This window comes from Lissotriton vulgaris, chromosome 12, assembly GCF_964263255.1.
Source record: "Lissotriton vulgaris chromosome 12, aLisVul1.2, whole genome shotgun sequence".
NCBI lineage: Eukaryota > Metazoa > Chordata > Amphibia > Caudata > Salamandridae > Lissotriton > Lissotriton vulgaris.
Window position 1 is genome coordinate 12,554,409 of NC_141700.1, and position 15,735 is coordinate 12,570,143.

At 47.5% G+C, this 15,735-nt stretch overlaps 1 long non-coding RNA gene across 1 annotated transcript in view; it reads left to right on the forward strand.

Annotated features, from left to right (window-relative positions):
• LOC147673049 (uncharacterized) overlaps positions 1 to 13,131 on the forward strand; it is a 59,440-nt gene extending 46,309 nt beyond the window's left edge. Inside the window, exon 3 of the long non-coding RNA XR_015302594.1 lies at positions 12,998 to 13,131. This is a non-coding gene — a long non-coding RNA (uncharacterized LOC147673049). The remainder of the gene's footprint in view (positions 1 to 12,997) is intronic.
• Positions 13,132 to 15,735: the final 2,604 nt, after the last annotated feature.

A 15,735-nucleotide genomic window follows, 5' to 3' on the forward strand; every position in this document is an offset into this window, starting at 1 on the left:
GAGTACCGGCTGTCTCTGGCACTGGAGTACCGGCTGTCTTAGGCACTGAAGAGTACTGGCTGTCTCACGCACTAAAGAGTACTGGCTGTCTCAGGCACTGAAGAGTACCGGCTGTCTCTGGCACTGAAGAGTACCGGCTGTCTTAGGCACTGAAGAGTACTGGCTGTCTCTGGCACTGAAGAGTACCGGCTGTCTCTGGCACTGAAGAGTACCGGCTGTCTTAGGCACTGAAGAGTACCGGCTGTCTCACGCACTAAAGAGTACCGGCTGCCTCAGACACTAAAGAGTACTGGCTGCCTCAGGCACTGAAGAGTACCGGCTGTCTCTGGCACTGAAGAGTACCGGCTGTCTTAGGCACTGAAGAGTACCGGCTGTCTCTGGCACTGAAGAGTACCGGCTGTCTTAGGCACTGAAGAGTACCGGCTGTCTCTGGCACTGAAGAGTACCAGTTGTCTCCGGCACTGAAGAGTACCGGCTGCCTCAGGCACTGAAGAGTACCGGCTGTCTCACGCACTAAAGAGTACCGGCTGCCTCAGGCACTGAAGAGTACCGCTGTCTCTGGCACTGAAGAGTACTGGCTGTCTCACGCACTAAAGAGTACTGGCTGCCTCAGGCACTAAAGAGTACCGGCTGCCTCAGGCACTGAAGAGTACCGGCTGTCTCTGGCACTGAAGAGTACCGGCTGTCTTAGGCACTGAAGAGTACTGGCTGTCTCACGCACTAAAGAGTACTGGCTGTCTCAGGCACTGAAGAGTACCGGCTGTCTTAGGCACTGAAGAGTACCGGCTGTCTCTGGCACTGAAGAGTACCGGCTGTCTCTGGCACTGAAGAGTACCGGCTGTCTCAGGCACTGAAGACTACCGGCTGCCTCAGGCACTGAAGAGTACCGGCTGCCTCAGGCACTGAAGAGTACCGGCTGTCTCACGCACTAAAGAGTACCGGCTGCCTCAGGCACTGAAGAGTACCGCTGTCTCTGGCACTGAAGAGTACTGGCTGTCTCACGCACTAAAGAGTACTGGCTGCCTCAGGCACTAAAGAGTACCGGCTGCCTCAGGCACTGAAGAGTACCGGCTGTCTCTGGCACTGAAGAGTACCGGCTGTCTTAGGCACTGAAGAGTACTGGCTGTCTCACGCACTAAAGAGTACTGGCTGTCTCAGGCACTGAAGAGTACTGGCTGTCTCAGGCACTGAAGAGTACTGGCTGCCTCAGGCACTGAAGAGTACTGGCTGTCTCACGCACTAAAGAGTACTGGCTGCCTCAGGCACTGAAGAGTACCGGCTGTCTCAGACACTAAAGAGTACTGGCTGTCTCAGACACTGAAGAGTACCGGCTGTCTTAGGCACCGAAGAGTACTGGCTGTCTCACGCACTAAAGAGTACCGGCTGCCTCAGGCACTGAAGAGTACCGGCTGTCTCTGGCACTGGAGTACCGGCTGTCTTAGGCACTGAAGAGTACTGGCTGTCTCACGCACTAAAGAGTACTGGCTGTCTCAGGCACTGAAGAGTACCGGCTGTCTCTGGCACTGAAGAGTACCGGCTGTCTTAGGCACTGAAGAGTACTGGCTGTCTCTGGCACTGAAGAGTACCGGCTGTCTCTGGCACTGAAGAGTACCGGCTGTCTTAGGCACTGAAGAGTACCGGCTGTCTCACGCACTAAAGAGTACCGGCTGCCTCAGACACTAAAGAGTACTGGCTGCCTCAGGCACTGATGAGTACCGGCTGTCTCTGGCACTGAAGAGTACCGGCTGTCTTAGGCACTGAAGAGTACCGGCTGTCTTAGGCACTGAAGAGTACCGGCTGTCTCTGGCACTGAAGAGTACCAGTTGTCTCCGGCACTGAAGAGTACCGGCTGCCTCAGGCACTGAAGAGTACCGGCTGTCTCACGCACTAAAGAGTACCGGCTGTCTCTGGCACTGAAGAGTACCGGCTGTCTTAGGCACTGAAGAGTACCGGCTGTCTCACGCACTAAAGAGTACCGGCTGCCTCAGACACTAAAGAGTACCGGCTGCCTCAGGCACTGAAGAGTACCGGCTGTCTCTGGCACTGAAGAGTACCGGCTGTCTTAGGCACTGAAGAGTACCGGCTGTCTCTGGCACTGAAGAGTACCAGTTGTCTCACGCACTAAAGAGTACCGGCTGCCTCAGGCACTGAAGAGTACCGCTGTCTTAGGCACTGAATAGTACTGGCTGTCTCACGCACTAAAGAGTACTGGCTGCCTCAGGCACTGAAGAGTACCGGCTGTCTCTGGCACTGAAGAGTACCGGCTGTCTCTGGCACTGAAGAGTACCGGCTGTCTTAGGCACTGAAGAGTACTGGCTGTCTCACGCACTAAAGAGTACTGGCTGTCTCAGGCACTGAAGAGTACTGGCTGTCTCAGGCACTGAAGAGTACCGGCTGTCTCAGGCACTGAAGACTACCGGCTGTCTCTTGCACTGAAGAGTACCGGCTGTCTCTGGCACTGAAGAGTACCGGCTGTCTCAGGCACTGAAGACTACCGGCTGTCTCAGGCACTGAAGAGTACCGGCTGTCTCTGGCACTGAAGAGTACCGGCTGTCTCAGACACTAAAGAGTACCGGCTGTCTCTAGCACTAAAGAGTACCGGCTGTCTCAGGCACTAAAGAGTACCGGCTGCCTCAGGCACTGAAGAGTACTGGCTGTCTCTGGCACTGAAGAGTACCGGCTGCCTCAGGCACTGAAGAGTACTGGCTGCCTCAGGCACTGAAGAGTACCGGCTGTCACTGGCACTGAAGAGTACTGGCTGCCTCAGGCACTGAAGAGTACCGGCTGCCTCAGGCACTAAAGAGTACCGGCTGCCTCAGGCACTGAAGAGTACCGGCTGCCTCAGGCACTGAAGTGTACCGGCTGTCTCTGGCACTGAAGAGTACCGGCTGTCTTAGGCACTGAAGAGTACTGGCTGTCTCACGCACTAAAGAGTACTGGCTGTCTCAGGCACTGAAGAGTACCGGCTGTCTCTGGCACTGAAGAGTACCAGCTGTCTTAGGCACTGAAGAGTACTGGCTGCCTCAGGCACTGAAGAGTACCGGCTTTCTCTGGCACTGAAGAGTACCGGCTGTCTCTGGCACTGAAGAGTACCGGCTGTCTTAGGCACTGAAGAGTCCCGGCTGTCTCACGCACTAAAGAGTACTGGCTGCCTCAGGCACTGAAGAGTACCGGCTGTCTCTGGCACTGAAGAGTACCGGCTGTCTTAGGCACTGAAGAGTCCCGGCTGTCTCACGCACTAAAGAGTACTGGCTGCCTCAGGCACTGAAGAGTACCGGCTGTCTCTGGCACTGAAGAGTACCGGCTGCCTCAGACACTGAAGAGTACCGGCTGCCTCAGACACTAAAGAGTACCGGCTGTCTCAGACACTGAAGAGTACCGGCTGTCTCTGGCACTGAAGAGTACCGGCTGTCTTAGGCACTGAAGAGTACTGGCTGTCTCACACACTAAAGAGTACTGGCTGTCTCAGACTCTGAAGAGTACCGGCTGTCTCAGACACTAAAGAGTACCGGCTGTCTCTGGCACTGAAGAGTACCGGCTGTCTCAGACACTGAAGAGTACCGGCTGTCTCAGACACTGAAGAGTACCGGCTGCCTCAGGCACTGAAGAGTACCGGCTGTCTCTGGCACTGAAGAGTACCGGCTGTCTCTGGCACTGAAGAGTACCGGCTGTCTTAGGCACTGAAGAGTACTGGCTGTCTCACGCACTAAAGAGTACTGGCTGTCTCAGACTCTGAAGAGTACCGGCTGTCTCTGGCACTGAAGAGTACCGGCTGCCTCAGACACTGAAGAGTACCGGCTGCCTCAGGCACTGAAGAGTACCGGCTGTCTCTGGCACTGAAGAGTACCGGCTGTCTTAGGCACTGAAGAGTACCGGCTGCCTCAGGCACTGAAGAGTACTGGCTGTCTCAGGCACTGAAGAGTACCGGCTGTCTCAGACACTGAAGAGTACTGGCTGCCTCAGACACTGAAGAGTACCGGCTGTCTCTGGCACTGAAGAGTACTGGCTGTCTTAGGCACTGAAGAGTACTGGCTGTCTCAGGCACTGAAAAGTACCGGCTGCCTCAGACACTAAAGAGTACCGGCTGTCTCAGACACTGAAGAGTACCGGCTGTCTCTGGCACTGAAGAGTACCGGCTGTCTTAGGCACTGAAGAGTACTGGCTGTCTCAGGCACTGAAGAGTACCGGCTGTCTTAGGCACTGAAGAGTACCGGCTGTCTTAGGCACTGAAGAGTACTGGCTGTCTCAGGCACTGAAGAGTACCGGCTGTCTCTGGCACTGAAGAGTACCGGCTGTCTCTGGCACTGAAGAGTACCGGCTGTCTCTGGCACTGAAGAGTACCGGCTGTCTCTAGCACTGAAGAGTACTGGCTGTCTCAGACACTAAAGAGTACCGGCTGTCTCAGACACTGAAGAGTACCGGCTGTCTCTGGCACTGAAGAGTACTGGCTGTCTCAGGCACTGAAGAGTACCGGCTGCCTCAGACACTAAAGAGTACCGGCTGTCTTAGGCACTGAAGAGTACCGGCTGTCTTAGGCACTGAAGAGTACTGGCTGTCTCAGGCACTGAAGAGTCCCGGCTGCCTCAGACACTAAAGAGTACCGGCTGTCTCAGACACTGAAGAGTACCGGCTGTCTCTGGCACTGAAGAGTACCGGCTGTCTTAGGCACTGAAGAGTACTGGCTGTCTCACGCACTAAAGAGTACTGGCTGTCTCAGACTCTGAAGAGTACCGGCTGTCTCAGACACTAAAGAGTACCGGCTGTCTCTGGCACTGAAGAGTACCGGCTGTCTCAGACACTGAAGAGTACCGGCTGCCTCAGGCACTGAAGAGTACCGGCTGTCTCTGGCACTGAAGAGTACCGGCTGTCTCAGACTCTGAAGAGTACCGGCTGTCTCAGACACTAAAGAGTACCGGCTGTCTCTGGCACTGAAGAATACCGGCTGCCTCAGGCACTGAAGAGTACCGGCTGCCTCAGGCACTGAAGAGTACCGGCTGTCTCTGGCACTGAAGAGTACCGGCTGTCTTAGGCACTGAAGAGTACTGGCTGTCTCACGCACTAAAGAGTACTGGCTGTCTCAGACTCTGAAGAGTACCGGCTGTCTCTGGCACTGAAGAGTACCGGCTGCCTCAGACACTGAAAGAGTACCGGCTGCCTCAGGCACTGAAGAGTACCGGCTGCCTCAGGCACTGAAGAGTACCGGCTGTCTCTGGCACTGAAGAGTACCGGCTGTCTTAGGCATTGAAGAGTACTGGCTGTCTCACGCACTAAAGAGTACTGGCTGTCTCAGGCACTGAAGAGTACCGGCTGTCTCTGGCACTGAAGAGTACCGGCTGTCTTAGGCACTGAAGAGTACCGGCTGTCTCAGGCACTGAAGAGTACCGGCTGTCTCAGGCACTGAAGATTACCGGCTGTCTCAGGCACTGAAGAGTACCGGCTGTCTCAGGCACTGAAGAGTACCGGCTGTCTCAGGCACTGAAGAGTACCGGCTGTCTCAGGCACTGAAGAGTACCGGCTGTCTCAGGCACTGAAGAGTACCGGCTGTCTCAGACACTGAAGAGTACCGGCTGTCTCAGGCACTGAAGAGTACCGGCTGTCTCTGGCACGGAAGAGTACCGGCTGCCTCAGACACTGAAGAGTACTGGCTGCCTCAGGCACTGAAGAGTACCGGCTGTCTCAGGCACTAAGTGTCTACCTGGACCAGAGGTAGCCTCGGGTGAGGCAGGCATACCGCACGTTATTTGACTACCCTATGAATATGCCATGACGCCTGACGGGCGGATAAAAGATACACCGCATCGACTAAATCAGGCTGTCTATGAGGGTTTTTAAAGACTAACCGAAGGTTTAGTAGACACCAGTGTCCATTCCCTTTTGATTTCTGAGTATGTCATATTCCATCAGTTCTTGCCTTCATGTGCCATCATATGTTTCGCAATTGCATAGCTGGTATTTTTGTTTTGTGTGGCTCTTATATGCTCTAAAATTAGTTTTTTCAATGGGCATATTGTGCTGCTTATATATCTTTTGCCACAAAAACACTCACTCAAATAGACTACATATATTGAGTCATAGGTCATTTTTCGTTGATGCTGAATACTTTTCCTCGAGGATCACTAACGGTTTTCATGTTCTTGCCAATTTTGCGCGCTTTGCAGTTGCCACTCTTACTAAAGCCTTTTTGTTGATTGTGCAACCAGCTCTTAGATGTTTTCGTCGTAAAGTGGCTCTTTACCAAAGTGTCTGCCAAAGATGGTGCTTTCCTAAAAGTTATTTTAGGCTTCGTTCCCAATTTCTCACCAGTATCAGGATCCTTCCTTAACCCCTTCCACGCTGATGACGAGCTGGGCTCGTCATGGCGTAGCCTCCTCATACGCTGATGACGAGCCCAGCTCGTCACGTAACATGCGATTTAAAAAATCTCAGCGTGCGAGCGGAATTCCGCTTGCACGCATGAGGTTAACACGTTCCAATATTTGTTCAAACTCTTTTGGATTATGTGACTCTCCTCGCTGTACCTAGTATCATCCTGTTAACTTAATCATTCTCATCAGTATCCTTCTTTTTTTTGTTCACAAGAGTCTGGGCCTTAGTCAAAGATCTCACTTTGGCTTCACCACGTTTGATATCACAAAGTTTGTATCCCCTCTGTAGGAATCTCCTCTTATAGACGGAACTACCAGTCCCATGATCCTTTGCATTTTTGCATACTCACCTGAGGAAAATAATCAGAGGGGATATATTGATGAGTTGATGTTGCTTGGACTTTGTACGTTCTGCCTTTGAGAAATGAATACACGTCAAAACGCATATGGCTCTGTTTTGCTTAATCTGTGCGACCTTCGAAGCAGCCGATTGCAAATAAATTCTGTTAGTGAAGAGTGCATTTCAACTGGCGGCAATCCGTGTTTTATATATATATATATATATATAAAACATCAGTGATGTCATCAGTGATGTCACTGACCATGTCATGAATGATGTAATATGTGACATGATCAGCAGTGGATTGCGGGTGCGCGATATATAGTTAGTGCAACTAACTATATATGCGAATTTCAATGGTTTTGTGTGAGTAAAATAAGGTTTTGTAAATGCTAATTCCTAACTATATATGGTCTATAACCTATGTTTTTTTCAGTGAATTTTCAAGGTTTTGTAAATGCTAATTCCTAACTATATATGGTCTATAACCTATGGTTTTTTCAGTGAATTTCAATGGTTTTTTAATAGCAAAATATCAAAAGCTGTAAAATGTATTCTTCTTTTAAAGGAAAAATATATTTTATATGTATTTAATATAATTTTTTCATGTATATAAATTTTTTGAGGGAACGAATTTATCAACTATCATTCTGAAGAAGAGTGTGGGGAAAAAAAAACAAAGAGGAGGACTAAGAGGAAAGAACAATCAGTTCAAAAATACAATTGCTTTAAAGCATGAGTGCTTTTCCACACATTTACATTTAAATAACCCATATTAGAACATGCAAAATATCTACAGAGGAGACGGTGTACATTGAATTTTAGACTCTTCATTGGTACCTACATGTTGGTACTTACATCACCCACACAACACAACAGCTCTATTCAGAGCTACCCTACCTCAAAGCACTCTAAAATATTATTTTACTATTTCTCTTGGTTTTCCCCTTGTTACGCTTTCTGGAACGCTACCCGGTGCGCGGACCGGGCGCTAACCGTGCGAAAATTTGAAAAAAAAGGTTGGTTTTTTTTACATATATGGGCCTCCTCAGCCACCCTCAGAAAACCTAGGGGGTCAGGATATGTCTCCTGTGCCCCCTTATACCCATTCCCAACATTGTTTATCCTCCATCTTGTGACTAAATTCGTCCGAAACACAAGATGGCGGACTCCCGTTACGCTACCGGTGAGCTACCCGGTTCGCGTACCGGGTAGTGCTTCCACCGCGAAAAATCGGAAAAAAATGTCTTTTATTTTTTTGCCCCGCGGGGCCCTTTAATAGCCCCCACATCAATCCTAGGGGGTCAGGAGGGGTCTACCTTGCCCCCTTTCATTCATTTCCCCCTTCGTTTATTTCCACCTCTTGTCTCTCGATCCTACCGAGAGACAAGATGGCGGCCGCTCCGGACTGTTTAGAATGTTGACAGTCACCGGAGAGCCAATCCGCTTCTCCTAGCGAAGTTCCGTTACGCGTCTGGTACGCGAAGCGGGGCGCTAACCGGGACGCTGTCACAGATATATATATTTTTTTGAACGTTAATTTCTCAAAATCCACTGGAGCACATATCTTGAGACCTAGCAAAGGCACATCGGGCAAACAGTCCCTACAATTTTGCCAAGTTTTGTGGAAATCCATTCAGCCTTTCGAGCTAAAAGTGAGTCCAACCGCCCTATGGAAAACTCAATGTTAAAAAACACGTTTTGGGACCCCCCTTTTTTCTCGGCCCCGCTTGACGAAACCCCCCCAAACTTTCAGGGGACACTTAGAAACAAAATGTGCCATTTTCCTGAAAATTTCAGCCAATTCCGTCCATCAACGCCAAAGTTATTCAACATAGAATTTTCAGAAATCCCTATTCAAAAAAATCCTAACTATATATACCTACTGGCGACCGCCAGTAGGTAATATATATATATATATATATATATATATATATATATATATATATAACATTTCTATGGAAAAATGAAACCCCTCATTTTGTTCCTTTTCAAATTAAATGTATTAAGTGTTACCACTTTATTCCAATCAAGATGACTTCAGGTGTGCCATACTTTTGTCATAAGTAAGACTGTTAGCGTCCTAGTTGTTCTTTAGAACACTCTGGGACAGTCTGTCATTGGGCTACAGTTGGGCTACATCTGGCTGATATTTGGGCTACATTTGTTTTTTTTGTCTCTGGTGGCCATCTTTGGGCTACATTGGGCTACATTTGGGCTCTAACATATATATAGCCCAATGTAGCCAAATATATATTTTTCAAAGTTAATTTTCGTAAAAACCACTGGAGCATATATCTTGAGACATAGCAAAGGCACATCGACTTACCAGTCCCTACAATTTTGCCAAGTTTTGTGGAAATCCATTCAGCCGTTCGAGCTAAAAGTGAGTCCAACCGCCCTATGGAAAACTCAATGTTAAAAACACGTTTTGGGACCCCCCTTTTTTCTCGGCCCCCGCTTGACGAAACCCCCCCAAACTTGAGGGGACGCTCAGAAACGAAATGTGGCATTTTCCTGAAAATTTCAGCCAATTCCGTCCATCAACGCCAAAGTTATTCAACATAGAATTTTCAGAAATCCCTATTCAAAAAAATCCTAACTATATATACCTACTGGCGACCGCCAGTAGGTAATATATATATATGCTTCATAGGTACTGCCTTCCAATGGCCGCTCTCTGACGTGGCGGGTGCTGCAACTCGCGAAAAACGGTTTTGCGATTTCTGTTTAGTTATCCAACAAGGAACATTGAGCACTCTGGTGTTGATTTAAACACATTTTATTTTGTGATACCACAGCCCATAACTGACCGACGCGATTTGGCCTTTCCCGCCTTTGTCAATGTCAGCGTCTTCCATTTATTTTTACCTCTCCAGGTACAGTATTACAGTTTTGGATTGGTAAAATACCATCCAAGCCAACCTGAAATGAATAAAAGCAACCTCTGACACATATTTTGCTCTCATTAGAGCTCTTCAGAGAGGTATAGCTTTGTTTAGACACAAGGGAGTACCCAGTATAAGTCAAAACAATAACCTTTCAGGCATATAGTGACGCATAAATTATGCAAAAAAAGAAGCAGAGAACTCTGGGTAGTTCTCAAGCTTGGGTGGAAAGCAGCTCTAAGATAGAGCACTCTAAACACCAGCAACACTCTAAATTTGTTCACCTCAAATATCTGCTTTTCTATCAAAGTCTTACAAATGCCAGATTAAAAACAGAGAAATTTGAAAACCTGGAATCCGAAACAGTCACATGGTTTCAGATCTGGTCAACAAAGGATAAGCAGTTTGACAATGGATTTCTGGATTTGTTAAAACACACAGATTTATTTCCATCAGACCAGCAAGCAGTTCTCATTGCTCCCACATTACCAGTGACCACTTGCACAGTGGAAAGGTCTTTCAGCACATTGAGAAGGGTTTGTGCATGATGAGCATGCACCAATCAAAAATTGAAGAAAACAATCAACAGCTGATTGAAAAAGTAATTGATAAATTTGCACAAGACTACAGACGTGTACAGTTCCTTCTTCGAGATCACTAACCAGTGAACAAAAACTGTAAAAAACGACCTATTGAAAAATGTGATTGTTAAATTTCCGCTAGAGTGTAGATGTTTGCAGTGCTTAACCTGCAACAGTTATCCATTTAAAGTTTATATGTTTGATTTTCTGAGTTGGATGAAAACAATTGTTATTTTATTTAAGTTAATCTATTTAATTTGATTTATTTTGATATATTTAAGTTAATACATATCCAAAATAAATACAGTTGTCTTATGTTTTAATTTTCATTTGTTTGTGCACATTAACACCAATTGCAGATTCTACATGTTCTTTTTATAATTCAGTCATAGTGCCTTGATCATGTGTGTATGAATAATGCGGTGCATTCAACAGCGGTGACATAAAACCCGATTAGAATTTGCTACTCGGACAATGGCAGCTTGATCCTTCTCTTAAGCTTTTGCATCATGTTTCTCAGCCCTTCGCATGCCCACGCCTTTTCAACTTTGGCCTGGAGAAGCTCCTGCCAGCAGCTCTGCTTTTTTCTTGCCAACTGCTAGAAGGTGTGATATCTACCAAAGGCCACGAAAGAAAGAGATGGCTGTGGCAAAACAAACCTATGGTGTAAGGGAACATATGTGGCCTGCTTCCTGCACCCTATGGCTCCTCCTGCGCCCCAGTGTTTCTTGTGCCCCACCAGGCACACACCATGTCGACGATGGCTGATGTTAAAAGCAAAGGCTGTCTCAGACACTAAAGAGTACCTACCAGCTGTCTCTGGCGTCCCACTTGAGACTGCAGCAAAGGCTGTCTCAGACACTAAAGAGGCTGTCTCATGCACCCCGCTGAAGACTTTGCAGAATGAGATGTCCCAGACTCTAAAGAGTACCGGCTGTCTCAGGCATCAGTGGGGAGGCATCCGCTGCTTCTGTACTGGCTGTCCCCTCCACCTAACAGGAGCTACTGCCAGTGCGGGTTGTTTTCGACACCGAAGTGGAGACATCCAAGTAAAGACTGTCTCGATCTTGTTGTGGGTGGTGCAGACACTCTGTTGGAATCCCCCCCCCGCCCCACTTACTAGCTAAAATACTAATGGGGTAAAACTCCCTAAACCTATACTGGATGTTTCTCTCATCTCTGGGAGACATCCTACATCTCTGGCTGCCCAGGTACCCCAGTGGAGACAGGGTCCAGTACTGGCTGCCAAGATACCCCAGTGGAGACAGAGTCTAGTACTGGCTGCCAAGATACCCCAGTGGAGACAGAGTCTAGTACTGGCTGCCAAGATACCCCAGTGGAGACAGGGTCCAGTACTGGCTGCCCAGACACCCCAGTGGAGACAGAGTCCAGTACTGGCTGCCAAGATACCCCAGTGGAGACAGAGTCTAGTACTGGCTGCCAAGATACCCCAGTGGAGACAGGGTCCAGTACTGGCTGCCCAGACACCCCAGTGGAGACAGAGTCCAGTACTGGCTGCCCAGACACCCCAATGGAGACAGAGTGCAGTAAGTCCAGTACTCGCTGCCCAGACACCCCAGTGGAGACAGGGTCCAGTACTCGCTGCCAAAATACCCCAGTGGAGACAGTGTCCAGTACTCGCTGCCCAGACACCCCAGTGGAGACCGGGTCCAGTACTCGCCGCCAAGATACCCCAGTGGAGACCGTGTCCAGTACTGACTGCCCAGACACCCCAGTGGAGACAGCGTCCAGTAGTAGCAGCCCAGACACCCCAGTGGAGACAGCGTCCAATGCGGACTGTGCCAGACAGTAATGTGGAGATATTCCCCACTTGAGATTTGGCTATTTCGAACACATCTGGTGAGACACATCTGCCCGAATAGTGGCTGTTGCAGGCCTCGCAGCTACACCCTAGTACTGGCCGCCTTTGACAGCCAGGGCTGGGTGTCTCAGCTAACCCTGGAAAGACAGCCTTCACCTCCTGGATATCCTAAACAGCACCCCCTTCCCCTGGACATAGCCTCTCGTACCCCAATACTGCCTGCGGCTGACTCTCCAAAGGACACAGCCTACTTCTGACTGTCTTGAAACCTCTTGTGAATTATCACAAGAGGAACATTGCCTACCCCAGGAAACCCTAGACAGCCCTTAGTACTAGCTGTCTCATGCATCCCTAGCGAGAGGACACCAGTCTCCAGTACTGGCTGTCACTGGAGAGACCCCTGCCCCATTACAGGGTGAATTTACCTGCTGGCCAAGCCCTGTGTCCAGCTCTGGCTATCTTGGACACCCTTAGGTTGACTTCTGCAAGTACTGACCGCGTCTAAATCTCTGACGGAGACAGCCCATCGCTGACTGACTTGAGCACCCCCAAGAAACATACCCACGGGTCCTCGGTGCTGCACCCTTCCGGATGCCGTGGTATCTTCTTCTTCGGGCTCTGCCCTTTGCTGTCTTCTTTTTTAGCTGCTTTTGCTTGTTTCAGCGCCAAGAAAGCCTTTCACACCATGGGATATATTTAGACTCCCTACTGGACATTTCCTGGTTCAGAAACAATCGTTGCTTTTTTTAGCAGTAACTGATAAAGCGCAAAGGAACATGAAGAATGTGAAACATAGAAAAGAGACCCTGCATTTAATACAATAAAAACTAAGGCTGACTGTGGGAAAGAAACATATTTTATATAAAAAAGTCATATTTTATCATTCTACGGCAACATGTACAGAACATTTTGCAACAGGTTGTGTGTAAGCATGGCTGTAAAATAGACAGTATAGCTGTCAATCTGTCCTTTTGCGCATTTTAATATTGTTTGTCTTCCAGACCCTCAAGTTAAAGGTGCTGCTGTCAAGGGGTTAACAGTCATAACCAAATGGACCCAGCAAGGATTTGAGAGGCCGGTTCATCAACCCATGAATCCTTGCAGTCATCATCTACACTGTAAGTCCTGCTTACTTTCCCCCTAAAATCCAACTTCAAAACCAAAACAGTGTAAAAAAGGAAAACCCTCTGCACTTTGATGCACCAAGGAACTCTGCAATTGCAAAACGTCTCTCCAAAAGCAAGAAATAAATCCACAAACTACTACCTCCCGAGAGCTTAATTCACTTGAAAGCGCTCCACGAATCACGTAAAAGTAGGACTAATCTGAAAGACTGCTCAGTAAATGATCTGAAAGATCTTCCTATCTTGTCAGACAAAGCTCCCTAAATCACCTGAAAGACATCCCCAAATCTGCTAAAAGCTCTTCAGAGCTAATTTGAAAAGTCTTCAATTATTTGAAAAAATCTTCCTAACTTGCCCTAAAGAGCTCACTCACTTATGTGAAAGATTTCCCAGCTCATCAGAAAGTTCTGCAAGACTCGTTTGAAAACCCTTTATATCTCACATGAAAGACCTCACTAACCAGGCCTCTCACACACCTGAAAGACCTCACTAACATGGCAGAAAGACCTCTCTAACTTTATCTGAAAGAACTTTGTGACTTTCCAAATTCTTCTAAGAAATCTCTGGAGCTCATCTGAAAGATCCCTCACTTCTTCTCTCTCTAAGCTTTTCAAAGTTCATCTAAAAGATCTTTTTGCTTCGTCTGAAAGATCTCCCCACCTCAAATGCTTTGGAGTTTATCAGAAAGGTGTCAGAAAGTCATTGGAAAGATTTTCCAACTCACCTGAAATGTCTCTAAATTTCATCTTAAAGGTGTCTTTAGCTCCTTTAAGAAGCTCTCTGAAAGAGCTCCCTAACTCATCTAAAAGATTGCCATGACTTGGCTGAAATATCCCCAAAGCTCATCTGAAAGCTAACCATAAGTCGTCTGAGAATTCTTTCTAACTCACTTGCAGTATTCCCCGACGTCCTCTCAAAATGCTCCCTAATTTGACTGAAAGAGTTGTGTGACCTATTTTGAAAATTTTCCAAAGGCCTCTGAACAATCTCCGAAGCGAATCTGAAATAGCTCCCTACTTATCGGGCAGATTTCCAAAGCTCAACTAAAAGATATCTCCGCCTCGACTGAAAGATCCCGCCATGTCACCTTAAAAACCTCTAAAGCTCTTTTGAAAGTTCTCTGAACCTCATCAAGAAAGGTCCCAGAAAATAACCTGAAAGATCTCAGAGGCTCATCAGGAAGATTTCAGAAGCTCATTTGAAAGCTCTCCTTTGTGCATCTAAAAAATCTCCATAATTCTCCTGAAAGACATCCTGGCTGATTCTAAATGACTCCCTAATTTTTATAAAAGAGTTCCCTAACTTGCAACCTGGCAGACCTCCCTAACCCACATGCAGAAGTTCCTAAACTCATCAGAAAGGTCTCTAAAGATCATCTGTAATCTATCCTTATTTAATCTGAAACATCACCCTAATTATCTGAAAGACTTCAGAATACTACAGATTTCCCAGATCATCTGAAAGATCCCTGAAGTTCATCAGAAACATCTCGTTAACTCATCTGGGAAGTCCTCTGAAACATGTCTCCAACTAAAAGATTATTGCTTCTGATATTGAACAATTAAAAAAAGAACCTGTGCTCCCAGGGTCATTCGTTCTTTTGCCTTTCAGAATCAAACTCCCGCTTTGGCAGTTTCTTTCTGAAAAACAAAAAAATTGCGGTACGCTGTTTTATTTAAATTTGGGGGAACCTAAGCTGGTGTGTCTGCAGAAATATTTTACCGACAATCTATCAGACATATGTTCATTAGTCAAAATAGCTTAGACTATTCACCTTATTTGTGGCGGACATTCTAACCTAAGTTTTACCTCCAGTGAAAGCCTTGTGTTCATGCACAAGAACCCCAGGAAATGACATCCCAGCCTTTGAGAGAAGCCTTTGTGTGTCAGAAACGTTTCTTTCTTGTTTTCCAGCAACAAAAAACTTTATTGAGCAGTGTTAGAAATGGCGGTCTCTAGTTGGCAGTGGCATGCACCCTGTCCAAGTAGGGATCCTTATTCTAGCCAGGGTAAGGGAGTTACACACCCGAGATAACCCCTACTCACCCCCTTGGAAGCTTGGCACGAGATGTCAGGCTTATCTCAGAGACAATGTGTAAAGCTTTTGTACATAAACACACAGTAACGCTGTGAAAACGTAACAAATGGACACCACAACAGTTTAGGAAAATAACCAATCTTTATCTGAATAAAACAAGACCAAAACCAACAAAAATCCAAGATACACAAGTAAAGTTATCACCATGGCAAGAATAAACCAAGAATACAGTTCCTTGAAGTCATAAGCGCCAGCTGGGGCTATCGCGTCGGCGTGAACCAAACATATCTAACAGTTCAGTGATGTGGCCTAAGGAAGACCCTCAAAACAGTTCCTTTTTCAAATGAAGAGGCCTCGGGGACCTTGCAAAGAGATCCAAAGATGAGGCATCGCCGGCGTCAGTTCCGGAAGTCGGTGGGACCTTGGCATTATACATGTTGCCGATCAATCCCTGTGATGTCAAAATCAGGAGCTCTGGTGTCGGCAGGCTCCAGGGCTGTAATGTTGTTGCGCTCCTCATGAGCGGTGACCACGGCTTCGATGCAGACAGCGGCGCAACGTCGAGCCATTAGCAGTG